Source organism: Hyperolius riggenbachi, chromosome 4, assembly GCF_040937935.1.
Source record: "Hyperolius riggenbachi isolate aHypRig1 chromosome 4, aHypRig1.pri, whole genome shotgun sequence".
Taxonomy (NCBI): Eukaryota; Metazoa; Chordata; class Amphibia; order Anura; family Hyperoliidae; genus Hyperolius; species Hyperolius riggenbachi.
This window is the reverse complement of record NC_090649.1, coordinates 211,739,227-211,753,150: the sequence shown is the minus strand read 5'-3', so window position 1 is coordinate 211,753,150 and position 13,924 is coordinate 211,739,227. Positions and strand designations below refer to the sequence as shown.

Genomic DNA, 13,924 nt, shown 5'->3' with positions numbered 1-13,924 from the left:
GTTTCTTTTGATACCTATTGTGGATATGGTTATCCTGAGCAGCTGGTGAAAAAGATATATAGAGGAATTTTCAAGTTGGAGCAGCGCCTGTATTGCATCTTTTAAACGTAAACATATTTATCTAATTTAACTAATTAAAACATTATTTAAAGTTTTATCCCTTACTGTTTGTAAAACATTATTATTCACAAAATAAAGCGATCAGTACGTAACGTAAATTGCAATATATTTTTTGCAGCCACAATTAGTAAAACATTATTATCCACATAATAAAGGGGGGTCTTAGGTTTAGGCACCACCAGGGGGGTCTTAGGTTTAGGCACCACCAGGGGGGTCTTAGGTTTAGGCACCACCAGGGGGGGTCTTAGGCTTAGGCACCACCAGGGGGGTCTTAGGTTTAGGCACCACCAGGGGGGTCTAGGGGTTAGGGATAGGTACAGGGAGAGTTCTGTGTGAGAGTAGGCTTAGGTATAGTTTTAGTAAAATTTTTGTAATACTTACTAATGTTTTACAACACTTATTACGAACGTAGTTATATTTACTGTATATCATCGTTATAAAGAATATTTCCAGATTTTATTATAAAAACAAACCATAAATGAAGGTTATTCACAATAATATACAATTATAACAATTAAACATATATTATTGTTTTTTTAATAAACGTAATTATAAGTTTAACTTTTGACACAGGGAAGATTAAAGTTTTCACAATTGCCGATTTCATAAACATTATTTAATGATTTATACTTTTGTAAAACATTATTTGTAAACGAAATATAGCACACTATTTTTATAAACGCTATTAATGATTAATTATTAATTAGCGTTTACACCCCGCGCCCTTTTTGTCCGGGCGCCCTTTTTGTACGTATGCTACTACCAGTATTGTGTTGTGTATCTTATTGCTTATTAGCTGTATTGTTGTATCTATTGTCTATTACCTGTATTGTGCTGTCGGTCACCCCTGTTATCATTGTCTGTTTTCCTATGTATTGTACAGCGCTGCGTAATATGTTGGTGCTATATAAATCCAATAAATAATAATAATAGGAAGGTCCTCTGTATGCCTTCATTTATTATAGTTTTTTTTTTTTTTTTTTTTTTTTTGCATTCTTTTTCATTTTTCTTGCCGCCTTTTCTAAAAAATCGTTTGGTGAGATGTGATGAAATATAGCCCATTTTTAGACTGATGTTGACTGTAAATCAGTAGACTACATTTCTATGATCAATAAAAATTCTGATATTTGTTTGAATTAGATTTTTATCTGATTATCCTAAAAATGCATCATTGCTTCATATCAAGGTTCTAATTCCTAGAGGTAAATCAGAACATTGTAGCGTTAAAAATACGGGCGAACATGGTCTGAAAAAACAATATTTCCTATTTTAACATCTAGATTATCACGTAATAAGGAATGCTGAAGAAAAGTAATCTATCCTGGAACATGAATTATGTACTTTAGTGAGAATGATACAACCTCCTTCTCCCAGGTGTTCATTTCACTAGGTATCATTCCTTTGTAAAGACCAGAGTGAACACATTCTTTACTGATGTCATAACCCTTTGAGAGAAAGTATTGATCTGTTTAGATGTGTCTAAAGCTGGTCAAAAGCCACATGAAACCTTACATTTAATACTTTTACTGTTTTTTATTATTGGTTTATTGACTTCCTAATGAATGCTAGTTATCCTTTGGTGCCTATATATTGACCGTGGTTATTGTTGATTGTCTAGTCTACCTGCTATGATTAATTCCTTAATCATGTTTATGAACATCCTCCATAGCTATAGGTAATTTAGAGTTAATCAAGACTGAAATCCCCCTGGCCTTTCTATCTTTAGTGGGATTTAGAATCCAGCTGAATTGATGGATCCATTGTTTGAAAAGATGAAGTGATAATAAGGGTTTTTTCCCCTCTTACTCCCCCCCCCCTCCCCCTTCTCTATTACATTCCCTTTTTTTCCTTTCCTGGTAACTTAACTCTTCATTCACAACTCTTCTCTCTGCTCTATTTGGTCGAATGGTGGTTTCCTTGGTCCTTACTGCATGGACCAGGGAGTCAACTTGCAGTGTTCCCCAACCCTGTCCTCAAGGCCCACCAACAGTGCAATAATCAGCTCTCCTCAGACACTAATTACTCCACCTGTACATGTTGGTGGTTTTCTGCAAAATATGTTGGTGGGCCTCCAGGATAGGGTTGGGGAACTCTGACTTAAAGGACATTTGTAATGAGAGGAATATGCAGGCTACCATATTTACTTCCTTTTAACCTCCCTGGCGTTTTTTTTTCTATCATGTAGCTAGCCTAGCGCTAACTACATGATGCCCCCCCTCCCTTCGGCGCCCCTCCCACCCCTCCGATCGATGCCGGCACACTTGCCAATAAGGAAATCCCGTTCTGAACGGGATTGCCTTTAGGGCTTCCCCTGTCGCCATGGCGAAGATCGCAATGACGTCACCGACGTCATGACGTCAGAGGGAGTCCCGATTCACCCCTCAGCGCTGCCTGGCACTGATTGGCCAGGCTGCGCAAGGGGTCTCGGGGGGGGCCTCTAACGTGGCGGGTAGCAGCGAATCGTCGGCGAGTGGCGGCGATCGCGGTATACACGCAGCTAGCAAAGTGCTAGCTGCGTGTAAAAAAAATTACGCAAATGGAAAATCCTTCTGCGCGGCATAGCCCGAGCTCAACTCGGGCTTACCGCCAGGAAGGTTAAACAATACCCGTTGCCTGGATATCCTGCTGTTCCTCTGCCTCTATTACTTTTAGCCATAGACCCAGAACAAGCATACAGCAGATCAGGTGTTTCTGACATTATTGTCAGATCTGACAAGATGAGCTGTGTGCTTGTTTCTGGTGTAATACAAACACCACTGCAGCCAAAATAGATCAGCAGGACTACCAGGCAACTGGTATTGTTTAAAAAGAAATAAATATGGCAGCCTCCATATTCTTCTTACTTCAATTGTCATTTAAGTATATTCAGGCTCTCCCTATGTGTTTGGAATCATGCTTGGTTGAGATAAGTGATGGCAGAACACGTTTTTCGGCGAACAGTTCCAGGCGAACGGTTGCTGCTTGCCTGTTTGTGTGTAATGTAAACTATACAAGCTGTTTGTGACTTACTTATTCTTTACTAGGGAGGCATTTTTTTTACCTTTCAACCTGAAGTTACATGGGACAGGATGGCCAGTCGAATAGGATCACCACCTGGGCCAACCCCCCTCCCTATAAAAGGCACAAACCTGGCAGCCATTTTCACTTTGCCTGTAGTCAGTGTAGAGAGAGAAGCTGCTGGCTTCTGCTGCAGATTAAGAGGGACGGTTAGATAGGCTGTTTAATGTGACCCTGAGATGGGGCCAAGGGAATAAAATATACATATCTGGAGCTTTCTTCAGCCCCCTCTGGCCTGATCTCTCCCGTGCCATCCTCTTTTGACTTCCTGTTCACCTGCAATTGGCCCCTGAAAGTCCTCTGGTCTGGGACCAACAGCGCACATGTGGCCTGGCCATGTTCTGCGCCTGCGCATTACTACTGCACATGGACAGAACGTTTGCGGCAATGGTAGTTAGACGGGAGTGCGCCTGGTCAGACGGCGCATGCACCGACTGGCCACGACTTATGGAGTTTCCGGGGCCAGTGGTGGGCAAATGAGCAGTCAGAAGAGGATGGTGTGGAAGTATTTGGGCAGTAGAGGGCTGGAGGAAGCCCCAGGCAGCGGCGTACCTAGGGCATTTGACACCTGTTGCTGGGTATTAAAAGACACCCCCCAAAAAGGAAAGGAGCGAGTGCGGCATGCTAAGCGCGCCACGGTGGGTAATGCCAGGTACAGGTGCCCCCAGTATAGGTAGCATAGTTTCCACCCTGTAAAGTTGGCCTAGTATAGGTAGTAAAGTTGCCCACCAGTTTAGGTAGCTACTATAGTTGCCCCCAGTATAGGTAGTATAGTTGCCCCCAGTGTAGGTAGTATAGTTGCTCCAATGTAGGTAGTATAGTTGCCCCCAGTGTAGGTAGTATAGTTGCCCCAGTATAGCTAGAATAATTGCCCCAGTATAGCTAGTATAGTTGCCCCAGTATAGCTAGTAAGTTGCCCCCAGTGTAGGTAGAAAAGTTGCCCCCAGTATAGATAGTGTAGTTGCCCCCAGTATAGCTAGTATATTTGCCCCCAGTACAGGTGGAATAGTAGCCCCAGTACCAGTATAGTTGCCCCCAATGTAGGTAGAATAGTTGCCCCCAGTATAGATAGTATAGTTGCCTCAGTATAGCTAGTATAGTTGCCCCCGAAATAGATAATATAGTTGCCATCGGTATGGGGGAAGCTTGGAAGGAGGGCAGCAGGGACAGTGGTGGGGAGGGGGGCCAGACCCCCACCTCCCTCACCTGCATCCTCTCCTTCTTGCACTTCTCCCTCTAGATCAGCAGTGGCAGACAGGAGCGGCAGGAGAGGAATTACTCACCTGCTTCCTGCGTTCCAGGCGATAGCGCACAGCGTCATCATCACTTGACACTGGTCTCCGCTTTCTCTACCCTCACTGTGCTTCCACTAATCAGGAAGCACAGTGAGCAGTGGCGAAGGCAGAAACCAGTGTCACGTGACGATGACACTGCATGCCATTGCCTGGAACACAGGAAGCAGGTGAGTAATTCCTCTCTGCCCGCTTCCGCCTGCTCCTGTTGTTCGTCGCTAATCTAGAGGGGGGAAGCGCAAGAAGGAGGGGACCCAGGTGAGGGAGGTGGGGGTTCTGGCCCCCCTTCCCGCCGCTGTCCCTGCTGCCCCTCCTTCTTTTGCTGCTTTCCCCTCCTGCAACATGGCTTCTGTGGGAGACCTTGGTGACACCCCATCCCGTCTGTTACCCGGTGAGCTCCCCCCTCCTGAGCCTAATCAATGGCAGGAATGCCAATGGCCCCAGGTATGTATATTTTATTCCTGTGGCCCCATCTCAGGTACACTTTAAAGAGAAACTCCGACCAAGAATTGAACTTTATCCCAATCAGTAGCTGATACCCACTTTTACATGAAAAATATAATGATTTTCACAAACAGACCATCAGGGGGCGCTGTATGACTGATTTTGTGCTGAAACCCCTCCCACAAGAGGCTCTGGTACCGTACGGTACTCTGGGCAAACTGCCACAATGTAACAATGACACACACAGGAAATGGCTGTTTATAGCTGTCTGTTAAAGCCAGAACAGCTACATAATCTGCCCACAGTAACAATGTCACCATGTAATACATGTCAGAATGTGAATCTAGGAGAGGAAAGATTTTACAATGAGCAAACTCTGACTAAATCATGTATACATAATTATTGTAAAAATTAAGCAACTTTTTATATTAAATTATTTTCACTGGAGTTCCTCTTTAAGTGTATTTTGCTGCCATTACTATGTGTTCTAGTGCTTGTGTAGCTGCTTGTAGGTGATTTGCTCTGTGCAATTCACCACTATTTATCACTATAGTCCTTATAAGGACTGATCCTGACTGAGCTGTTATATTGTTGTTGTTGTTGTCCTAAACACTTCACATTGAGGGCTTGTTCACACCTATGGCTTTTTGTGCTTTTTCTAAGCGCTGGCGATTTTCAAAATCGCTTTGAAAGCGTTTGTGCAATGATTCCCTATGAGAGAGTTCACATCTTAGCGGTTCGTTCCCATTCCGCTCAGCAAAGCGCTGCCTGTACCATTTTTAGGGTGGTTTTGCTACAATGGAAGGTATAGGAAAAGCGCAAAATGCTCACAAAATTGCTTTGTGCTGCGATTGCGTTCGCGCTTTGATGAATAAATACATTGTATTTATTATTTTCAAGGTCAAAGAGTTCAAAAACAAATCGCTCTGCAAAAGCGCTTTGAAAAGAGCTGTACACAAAATCAAAGCGTGCAGGTAAGCGCCTAGAGGACAAAAAAAGTGCAAGAAATCGAAAATAGCTGGCGTCAGCGACTTTGATTTTAGATTTGAACAAAGCCTAAATGTGTATATTTCTTTGATGCTAATATTACCTCCTTCCATGTCACTATATGGTGCGGTGATCCCATAGCAGGCTCCCCTGTTGTGAGATCACCACACCACACAACTATAAAAGCAGCATGATATGGAAACTCCCTAGTGAAGGTGGGATCTTTAAAGTAAACCTGTAGGGGAAAAAAGTTTCCCTGGAGGGTACTCACCTTGGGAGGGGGAAGCCTCCTAATAAGGCTTTCCTGTCCTCCTCAGCCAACTGGATCCTGCGCTGCCCCCCCCCCCCACCCCCAACCACTGCAGAGCAAAAATATTTACATGTATCTCCTTACGCAGGCAAGTTCGATTGTGTCTGCTCTACTGCGCAGACCCAGACGGCTTGCGCCTGCACAATAGAGCTGACCCAATCTTGCTTGACTATTTCTGCCAGAGCCCAAGGGGAAGCTTATACTGCACCTGTATGAGGATCCCAACAAGCGGCAACTAGGGGATTTCCAAAGGAGCCAGCGCTGAATCCCCTCGGCTTCTCCTTTTCCTCCTCAGCATCTTTAGGATCTGGAGGCTCCCCCTTACTGAGTTAGGTACACAGGGGACACTTTAAATGGACAGTTCACAGCTGTTGCATCGTTAAAATTCAGAATGTTCTCTCTGCTCTAAAAGATAAGCAACAGCATAATAACCTTTAAACAACCTTTAAACAAAAACATTTCTTTGTTACAGCTGATAGGAATCTTAAAATAAATCTGCAGCATGTCTACTTCCTGCTTTCATAGAATCAGACATATTGTTAATACCCTCTGCTTCCAAATGAGCTTATCTGCCATCTCTGCTGTGGAAGTCATGTGACACAGAGGAGAGATCAAATTACGACTTGTGATTAGACACAAATGAGGGGGGGGGGGGGTTTAAACTGGCTAAACTCTCTAAAAAATACAGGGTGCATTTCACTATGTTTTCCTTCTGTCCTCTGAAAGAGTTCAGGTCCACTTTGAGTACCAATGTTATGCTGGGAGCCATCTGCTGGTGGACAATGGAAATATGTTCCTATATCTAGGCACAAGATACCACCTACAGTTGGAGCAGGGAGTTGCAGGGTTAGGTCAGCAGAGAGCCACCTACTGGTAAATAATAATCATCCAAAGTAAAAATATTACTGACAGGCAAAACAGGAAACATCAGGATTCCTAACAGGAAGATGCTGGTGCTTTATAAAAGACTATTATGGCTACTACTGCTAAAAATCATAACAATGGTAATGATATTGGAAAACATGGGAATCTCTTGTTTCTTTGAGGTTGTTTGTGCAATAACATACAGAGGTTACTTGCCTACTCCAATAGCTGCTGTGCGTCATCATCTAGACTGAAGCTTCAGTTACAACCTTTCACTAGCTGGTGAAATAGTTTATTATGGGGATTCACAGAACTTTATTGCTTGGATTTCTGTTTACAATGCAGTGTACAATTCAGTTTAGCAGAGATTCCATGTCTGTTTACAACACGAAGCTGCAAGTGGTGGAGGTACAGTGGCTACACTCAAGTCACTGATGAGCTCTTCATTTTTCTCTCCCTTTAAAACTATTTTTAGAAGCATACCAATTACATGTAAAGGACAAAATCTAACATCAATTTACTGCAGTATTAATCTTTAAAAGAGGAATTAGAAAAAAAAGGTTAACTCACAGCCAACTGCCTATTACACAGGTGCGCATGCATGCTTGTACCAATAAGATTATACGTTTTCTCCAACTAGCTGAATGTGATTGAAGTTTGCGAAACATCTGGTTTTGTGGCTCTTCACAGATAATCTACCTGTAACTGTTTAAAATAAATTTTATAGACATTTCTTTTGATGTACACTTTAAAAAGGATTTAAGGCTTCAATTACTGCAATAAAGAGAACATTAAAGACTGATTTGACTGATCTATTATGGGTAAAGCAATGCTTTAATTGGACCTTAAAACAAACACTGATTCTGCCACAAATAATTCCTGTGATGTGCATTTCTTTGATAATTTGGATTTATTTGGCAAACCTAAGACAATAGAGTAAATTCTCTGCTTAGATTTGAGTTTGTAGTTCCCAGTTTCTATGTTATTGTTTAGAAATCTCTGGTAAAATGTGTGCTGAGGACTTGCCTGCAGTGTACTATGCCTTGGTGTATTGTTTCATTACTATTACAAGCACAGATAGTGTAGAATTTCCTAGTCCTAGTTTCTAGCGCTGATCCTCAGCCAGTGATGCACAAGCCACATGTGGTTGTCAGATGCTATTGATGTTGCCTGGGGCAAGCTGTTAGCATTATCCTCAATTTTACCTCTCACAATCCCTAAAGACCTATGTAATAAAGTATGATCGATCAGAAAAATACAGTAACACACAGCCACTAGCTAGAAAGTTGCTTCTATTGCTCCATCTGGCCTGAATCAGACTGACTATATACAGATATAGGATGGCTATTGTTTAGTTTGGCCTCTTATGATCAGACTGGTAATTTCATTACAATGACTTCCCAAACAGTCACCTCCCCTTCCTCCTCTATATGTAGAAATGTGTAATAGGTGGGTATACACACTGGAGGCAGCACTCTCCTTTTCTGCTATAGTGCCTACTTAGCCCACAGGCTGTGCGCAAGCAAGACTAACAAGGTTGGCGCATGCCCCACCCCTATTCCCACTATTAATTATTCCCTCCTATTCAAGAAGCCTGAAATGTCCAAGCATTTATGTATATCTCCTCTTTTTTTCCAAGGAATAAGAAAAAAAAACCTGAAAGCAAATGTGTGGGAACTCGATCACAGCATGATTGTGTGTGCAATTGAGTTTCCTAATGGAAAAGGGCCCTGACACTAACAGCTGGTAGTTTATGCTGTCAGTGTTGTTATTATTAGGAAAAACTTTTTTTTTTTTTTGAGAAAAGATGGCAGCCACACTGACGCATCAAACTCCCACAATGTTGTACCTGCTGGGAAGGTATCCAGGAGATGTCAAAGTAATGTGACCTGCTTGTCATCTAAGTCCATATCCTCTGGATTTCCAGGACCCCGAGGTAATGGTATTAAATAACCTTTAACCTAAGGGTGTTATATTAGCCTATAATGGTTATGAGATCTATCCAAATACAAAAATATTTCTTTTTCTAAAAGGAGGAACTTAAAATAAAAAGTCACAGATTGCTTTAACCTCTAAAAGCATTATTATGTGTGATATCTTTCCTCCTAATATGTCTAAGCAAACATTTACGGATGCCTACCCTGTATGCTGCAGTGCGTTCCAATGTTTAGCTGTGTTTGTGTCCTTTGTAATAAAGTTTCTGTGCACGGTTTGGTGCCTTTCAGCCCAAGCTGTTTTCAGATTCTATTGCAGAGTCACGGATGAATGAGTTCTGTGAGAAATCGTATATTAGTCTGTACTGGGAATGCATCCTTGATAAGTAAATTGATATTTTCTACTTCAGAATCCCCCACTTTTGGAATACAGTTGGCTTTTGAACATGTTTGGTCATGCTCTTCATCTTCAAAATGACTGAATATTCTTTGCTTGATTTTTGATTTCCAGCCTTTCTTTTTTGTCATGCTAAAGTTAAAAGAAAAAAGGATTAGTAAATATATCTGTACCTTCTATAGAAATTAAAATTCAAACAGCGCTATGGTATGAAAAATGTTTTCTCCTCACAACTTATCAAGGAGACTGAATTGTTATGTTATAAAGAACCAATACAGAGAAAATGTATATTGCTTTTATTGGTAGAGCTTTGCTTGCAGAGTCATCCTTGCTGCACATTTCTGCAGATACAGTATATTGCACAACAGGCTCTACATCAAAGTGATCTCTGGTCTCGCAGTTCCACTGTATACAACCTTGGAACAGACTTACCAGGAGACTGCCCAAATCATAAACCTTGGAGAACACTCACCTGGAGACTGCCCAAATCATAAATCTTGGAGCAGACTTACTCGGATACTGCCCAAATCATAAACCATAGAGCAGACTTACCCGGAGACTGCCCAAATCATAAACCATGGAGCAGACTTATCCGGAGTCTGCCCAAATCATAAACCTTGGAGCAGACTTACCCAGAGTCGGCCCAAATCATAAACCTTGGAGCAGACTTACCCGGAGACTGCCCAAATCATAAACAATAGAGCAGACTTACTCGGAGACTGCCCAAATCATAAACCTTGGAGCAGACTTACTCGGAGTCTGCCCAAATCATAAACCTTGGAGCAGACTTACCTGGAGACTGCCCAAATCATAAACCTTGGAGAAGACCTACCACAAGATTGCACAAATCATAAACTTTGGAGCAGACTTACCTGGAGATTGTCCAAATCATAAACATTGGCAAAGACTTACCTGGAGACTGCCCAAATCATAAACCTTGAAGCAGGCTTACCCGGAGACTGCCCAAATCATAAAACTTCTAGTAGACTTACCGGGAGACTGCCCAAATCATTAACCTTGGAGCAGACTTACCCGGAGACTGCTCAAATCATTAACCTTGGAGGAGACTTACCCGGAGACTGCTCAAATCATAAACCTTGGAGAAGACTTACTTGGAGACTGCCCAAATTATAATCCTTGGAGTAGACTTACCCGGAGACTGCCCAAATCATTAACCTTGGGGAGGACACACCTGGAGACTGCCCAAATCATAAACCTTGGAGAAGACATACGTGCAGACTGCCCAAATCATAAACCTTGGAGCAGACTTACCCAGAGACTGCCCAAATCAAAAACCTTGGAGAAGACTTCCCAGAGACTGCCCAAATCATAAACCTTGAAGAAGACTTCCCAGAGACTGCCCAAATCATAAACCTTGGAGAAGACTTACTCGGAGACTGCCCAAATCATCCCTCTGGGTTCAATGTAAATAGTAATGCCGCCTGGTTCTTTCTGTGATACAGCAATAGGTGGTTTAATTATAAACTTTTAAATCTTTAACCTAGCCTTAACTGGCTATTTGGTCTAGGTGATAATTGTGAAAATGAACATTTTTGAAAGTACAGTATGTTTAATAAACAAAAAGAAAATAGGAAAAAACAAACACTTGCCTCTTCTTATCTAGGGGATGTGTGTCAACAACTGATCACTTAGTTTGGATTACTGAATGTGTGATTTCATCTTAAAGGAGTACTATCGATTGAAACGACTTTTTTTTTAATACTCTATATTAGTGTACACATTACCACTAGTGCTAGGGGCACTTTATTTATTCACCCAGGTCTCTCTCTCACTATCCCTGCTTAAAAATTCATTTCTCACACAGCTCATAGTAGTTTGGGTCACCCTGAGCTGCTTGGTTACTCTGTCACACAGCTCACAAATATATTTCACTGTGTCACTCACAGCATGCAGCAGACATGAGGAGAAATAGGCTGATCTGAGGTGGTAACAGGTAACTAAATGAGCTGGAATATTGCTGGAATATAACTAGCTATACCACGAGTCTGTGTTTACACTCAGACTGGCTGCCTGCTTGAGGCATTCACTCCAGGCTGCATCCACTTTACAAGCTGCTGAGAGGGGCAGACCACTGTCTACAATTAGCATTATTAGTATCTTTATCAGTAAAGAGAAGCAAAGATAATAAACACACATTGCTAGAATCTTTAACCCCTTACCACCATATCAACAAGATTCTTTCAGCAAGGTGATAATTAAACTATAAACTGAGGAGTTGATAGCATCTCCCCTTTGCAGAGACATGGTCTAGCCCTCTGGGAGCTCAGTATTTAGATACATTTGTATCCAACACTGACGCCAAAACTGACGGAGGATTTTACAGCTGAGAGGAACAGCTGTGTGAGGAATCAAATTGCTCCTAGTACTTGCCCTAATGTGTGCTACAACATACAGCATTTAAAAATAAATGCATACATCGATAGTATTCCTTTAATGTGCGTCACAGAGACTTTGTAGCCCTATTTGTACACAAAGAGTGTAAAGGTGGCCATACACTGGTCGATTTGCCATCAGATCGACCAACAGATAGATCCCTCTCTGATCAAATCTGATCAGAGAGGGATCGTATGGCTGCCTTTACTGCAAACAGATTGTGAATCAATTTCAGCATGAAATCGATTCACCATCTGTGAAGCTGCCGCTGCCCCCCGGGCCCCCGCATACATTACCTGATCCGGAAGGCGCGAGTCCCCTGGTCTCCGCTGTGGGCTCCAGCTTCACTGTACTCCCTGTCCGAGGAAGTTTAAACAGTAGAGGGCGCTCTACTGTTTAAACTTCCTGCCGGGACAGGAAGAAGTGAAGCCTGCCAGACTCGGAGCCCAGCGCGGAGAAGAAGCAGCGGTGACAGCGGGGACTCGCGTTGGCCGGATCAGGTAATGTATTGCCACTAGCTTCGGTCGTCGGGCATTCAAACGCCGCTATCTATGCACTACCGACCCGCCGGCGATCGAGCGAAATCTTCTGCAGATTGACGGGAACGATCGATCTCGGACGGAAATCGATCGTTCGGTCAGCGTTTGCGCAATGATTTCACAGACGATTCGATCACAGTGATCGAATCGGCTGTATATCGGCAGAAAATTGGTAAGTGTATGGGCCCCTTAAGAGTTGTTGCAACAATCATGCCAAAAGACACATCTGTACTTATAGAAAGTTATTTGTGGGAATCTCTAACTGAGCTTTACGAATGGTACAGATTGTACATACTTATAACTACATTTGTACAGATTGTACATTTGTATAACTACCAACAATGTTAATGTTGTCTCTGGGACTGATGATGTAAAGCAAGTTGTCTCTTTGATCATCTAGTATGTGTGGTGATATATTGAGGTGCTGATGATATTAGGGAGTACAGGAACATATCTCTGTCATTTTTCTGTCTGCTATATCTCACATGTGTATTCTGCTTTGAAGCGATGGTCATCTGGCTGTACTACATTTGCATCTAAAGAGGACTTCAGTGAATGGAGCTTGGGTGATCAGACAATGGCAGAAGTGAAGTGTTGAAGTCATTGACACTTGAAACGTTTACACTCCTGTTGAGGAAGGCTGCTAAAGCATTGTCAAGAACTCTTGAGGAAGAGCCTCCTGTGTGTTAAACACTATTTCGTTGTGAGGAAATTAAATTATTGGTGGAGGTGCAAACTATATCCTTATCTTTGATCAGCTAGGAAATACGGTCAAGGGGTTGTCACCTGTAACTTGGACTAGGGAAATCTTTTCATGTATGTAGGCTATAGTACATTTTTCACATGTGGATCTCTGGAAATCTCATTATGACTGAGGATGTAATTAAATCTAGTCCCCCCCCCCCCCCCCCCGTCCACACAGGCTTACAGCCTCGAGGCGAATATTTCATTATAAAAACCGGGGGACAGATACCTCAAATCAGTCCCCTCCTGGCGGTAGCTGCGGCTGGTCTCCTGGCCCAAGCTACTGGACTCCTGGTCTAACCAGAATTGTGTCCGTCCACAAAAGTCCAAGGTTCTTCTATCTGGATCCCTGTATTTTGGTAAGCAAATTGCTTGGTGTGTATTTTTGTAACTCTTACTTTTGTAACTTTTTATTTTGTTTTTTGTAATCTTTTGTATATATTAAGTTCTGCATTGTTCCACGTTTTTTATGGAATATTAAATCGTTATTTAATAAGCCTGACTTCTGCTGTACTAAACTAACACTCATAGCCTAGAAGAGACTGAAGTGTAACCGTGTATAAGTTTCATGCCTAATTGTACGCTTGAGCAACACTACCGTATGAGATTGTAATTGCATTGTGTGTATGAGGCACTTCTGCGCTCGACAGCCGAGTGGGAAGTCTAACAGTATCGTTCGGAACGACTGTTAGTGGTTTTGCTGCACGACAGTGTAACTTGCATTACAAATCAGTGCCTGATTGTGCTGTGTTACTGTACAACTGTACTGTGTGTGTGGGTGCGTGGCGTTCCCGTATTCGGCCTAAGCGCAAAGCTGACCCAAATACGAAAATGCAGAGTGC

The 13,924-nt window shown here is 42.4% G+C and overlaps 1 long non-coding RNA gene across 1 annotated transcript in view; it reads right to left on the bottom strand.

The window, feature by feature from the left end:
* The window catches only part of LOC137570654 (uncharacterized), a 91,129-nt gene that overhangs the window by 33,382 nt on the left and 43,823 nt on the right, over window positions 1-13,924 (bottom strand). Inside the window, exons 2-4 of the long non-coding RNA XR_011031126.1 lie at window positions 9,215-9,537; window positions 7,645-7,779; window positions 6,419-6,615 (exon numbers count right to left, since the gene is read on the bottom strand). This is a non-coding gene — a long non-coding RNA (uncharacterized lncRNA). The remainder of the gene's footprint in view (window positions 1-6,418; window positions 6,616-7,644; window positions 7,780-9,214; window positions 9,538-13,924) is intronic.